Here is a 3,832-nt window from a genome sequence, read left to right as displayed (position 1 = left end):
GTGCAAATTACATAAAAATCAGATTTTAGTGTTCATCAATAAAATTTTATTAGAACACAGTTATACCAATTAGTTTCTGTATTGTCTCTAACTGCTTTTAGGCTATGAAGGCAGAATTCGGATGTCACGATAGAGACTGTATGGTCAGCATAGCTTAAAGTATTTACTCTCTGGGGCTTCAGAGAAAAAGTTTATTGACCCATGGTGTAGAAGAAAAAAAATTATTAAGTGAGATTAAATTGAGAAGGGAAGGAGTCTGAGTCCCAGAAAGTGAGGGACTGGCCTCTCATAGGGTCAGGGACGCTTAATCAGTAGAGCTGGAAGGAAGATGTTAAGCATGAGTACAGATGTACAAAGTGTCTTGAGTTTGGTGACTGTGGGACAATATCACTCTCCATTATGCCTCTTTTCTCAATTACAGGTAGGTTACTTAATATAGGCATAAAGTCACCCTGGAAGTCTGACCTAAGCCTTCTTTCTCTCAAGAAAGAAATGGCACAATGAAACAGAGATCAAGGCATAAAACTCATGAACTTCAAGTCTCTAAATTGAAGTCTCAAAAGTGAAGTATAATGAAATATCTTAAACTTGAAACAATTCTCTGAGCTGGGGAAGGAAAGAGAGACTCTGAGGGAAAGCCAATTAGTTTGACGCTAATGGTTCTCCGAGGAGCTCTGCTCTTTCCCTTCTCCTAGGATTAGTCATAAGGGGAGGGAGGATATACCTCCCAAGCAATCTGGGGCAAATTCAAATGAATGGGACACAGCTTTGATCTTCTCCTTTGAAGCCTGGGAATCACATGACTTGGAAACAGTAGAGGAGATGGCTGCCTGGGGGACAGAGCAGAGAGAGGTGAGGCAGTCTGGCTGTAGCTACAGAGAATTGTGGTAGACAATCCAGCCATGCCATGGGGCCACTGCAGTCAAGACAACAGCAGTGGATGAAAGTATGGAAGTGCGTGGAAGCAGAGGATAAAAGACAGGGACCAAACATGAATGACAGAAATGAGGACAACGGAAGTCTAAGGAAAACCCCAGATCAAATGGGGCTTTATAAACCTTGGTGAAAGTCAGCAAGGATAGCTGAGGACCGAGAACCATGTCTTACTCGGGATGCTAAGTAACTCTGAAGACCCCTTAATTGTTGGAAGCTACTACAAATGGGGCAGGTGTTGAACCATACATTGACTGAGTTTACTTTGAATTAGATTGACTGAATTTTCCTTGAAATTGCAAAATCCAATTTCTGCTCTAGGTGCCACAGGAGTTTTGGACAGAAACTAGGAAAAACACTTACATTTTTTGCATACTTGAGTTTTGTGGTTTGAAAATTTAAAAATCTTAACAAGTTGAAAGAGAGAGGGGAGAGTTTGAAATTTTCAGTTATGCCCTCTGGAAAGAGAAAAACGTTTTTACCACATAAGTCATTTCTTCTTCCTTATACACTAAGTTTACTTGTTGAATCATAATTGTCATGTATAACAGCTTACTATGTGTGGAACATGATATAAAACACTTCATGTGCATATTTCGTTCAATGTCTACATTATTCTATGAACTTTATAATTCCTTACGGTTTAAGGAATTGTGATCATTTTATTAATGAAAAACCAAAGGTCTATAATATGTTAAATATTTTGCCAAATGTATTTGAGAACAGAATCCACTTAATCCCAAAGCCTTTCTTTCTCTTCTTTCTAGCTTCCATTTCTCCCAGTCAATAGCTATTAATAATGATTTCCATTTGGTTAAAACTGCTTTTTGGTGAGTATTGAGCTAATTGCTTTTAAATATTTAATTTCCCTTAGTCCTTGTAAAAAAGTCCATGCCATATTATTATTCTGATTCTTACAGATGAGCAAACTGAAGCTCAGGGATGCCAAGTAATTTATTCCAAATCACCCAACTAGTGAGCACCAGAGCCAAGACTTATACTAGTCTGTCTCAGAAACCCACGTTCTTAATACTATTCCCCTTCTACCACTCAGATACCTGAGAGTCAACTGTACTTGGAAACCTTTTCTAACAAAAAGCAAGAGTGATGACAAATCATCTTCTCTCTGTGTTAACTTAAAGGACATATACTGGCCATCCGCAAAAAATTCATGCCCCCTTCTTCTTGGGCACTTAACCAGGCTCCTTTGCAGCTAGCCAAGCCATGTATGATATGAGTGGAAACGGTATGTGTCATTTCCAGGCTTGGCCCATTAATCCTCCTGTGCCCAGGATCTGTCCCCTCAATCTGGCTGGATACAAATGTGGAGGAGACCCTAGGAATTGGCAGAGCCACAAGATGGAAGCAGCCGGGGTCTCCGAATGACAGCTTTAACAGAATCATCCCCAGAGAACTGATACTTTCTCAGGACTGTTATCTGGCAGGGGATGCAGAAGAGAGGAATGGCTTTTATTTGCCTATTTAATATTTGCTACAGTATCTTAACTTATTCTAAAAAATACGAATGGAAAAGGACATTTCAGGTAAAACACACCAGAAGGAAGGAGGGGAGCTATGCTGAAATCAGACAAAAAGCATTAGGTGAGATTATAGGAGGAACATTGTACCTATCTTGGAGACAGCATTCTGGCCATAATGCAGTTTGGGTGGGAACAAGCCCAGAACAACATTGGGAGGAGGAAGGTCAATTAAGAAGCTATAGTAGCGGCCTCACCAGCGCCGTTGCTAAGAGGCCTTGGATACCTGGCCGCGGGATGCGGGGCGGTGTCAGGTGAAGATGGTGGTCACTGGGCCTCAGGTAACCATGGAGAAAGAGCTTCGGAGCACCATTCTTTTCAATGCATACAAAAAAGAAGTATTTACCACCAACAATGGCTATAAATCCATGCAGAAAAGACTTCGGAGTAATTTGAAGATTCAGAGCTTAAAAGATGAAATCACATCTGAGAAGCTAATTGGGGTGAAACTGTGGATTACAGCTGGGCCAAGGGAAAAATTTACTGCAGCTGAGTTTGAAGTCCTGAAGAAATACCTTGACGGTGGCGGTGATATCCTTGTGATGCTAGGAGAGGGTGGGGAATCCAGATTTGACACCAATATTAACTTTCTTCTAGAAGAATATGGAATCATGGTTAATAATGATGCTGTGGTTAGAAATGTATATTATAAGTATTTACATCCTAAGGAAGCTCTAGTTTCCAACGGAGTCCTGAATAGGGAAATTAGCCGAGCTGCAGGGAAGGCCGTGCCTGGAATCATTGATGAGGAAAGCAGTGGAAACAATGCCCAGGCTCTCACCTTTGTCTATCCTTTTGGTGCCACATTGAGTGTCATGAAACCAGCAGTGGCTGTTCTGTCCACAGGCTCTGTCTGTTTCCCGCTTAACAGACCCATTCTGGCTTTCTATCACTCGAAGAACCAAGGTGGGAAGCTGGCAGTGCTTGGCTCATGTCACATGTTCAGTGACCAATATTTGGATAAAGAAGAAAACAGCAAAATCATGGATGTTGTTTTCCAGTGGCTCACAACGGGAGACATCCACCTAAACCAGATAGATGCTGAGGACCCAGAGATTTCCGACTACATGATGCTGCCCGACACAGCCACCCTGTCAGAGAGGCTTCGAGTGTGTCTCCAGGAGGGCGATGAGAACCCAAGAGACTTTACCACCCTCTTCGACCTGTCCATTTACCAGCTGGATACCACCTCCCTCCCCAAGGTCATCAAGGCCCACGAACAGCTAAATGTGAAACATGAACCTCTCCAGCTCATCCAGCCTCAGTTTGAGACGCCACTGCCAGCCCTTGAGCCAGCGGTTTTCCCTCCCAGTTTCAGGGAATTACCACCTCCTCCGCTGGAGCTATTTGACTTAGATGAG

The 3,832-nt window shown here is 42.4% G+C and overlaps 1 pseudogene; it reads left to right on the top strand.

Annotated features, from left to right (window-relative positions):
• The first annotated feature begins 2,664 nt into the window (after positions 1-2,664).
• On the top strand, positions 2,665-3,827 carry LOC102741532 (intraflagellar transport protein 52 homolog pseudogene; annotated as a pseudogene).
• Positions 3,828-3,832: the final 5 nt, after the last annotated feature.

This window comes from Leptonychotes weddellii, chromosome 4 (assembly GCF_054177405.1).
Source record: "Leptonychotes weddellii isolate Sample4059 chromosome 4, ASM5417740v2, whole genome shotgun sequence".
NCBI classification, from domain to species: domain Eukaryota; kingdom Metazoa; phylum Chordata; class Mammalia; order Carnivora; family Phocidae; genus Leptonychotes; species Leptonychotes weddellii.
This window is presented reverse-complemented; position numbering and strand designations above follow the sequence as displayed.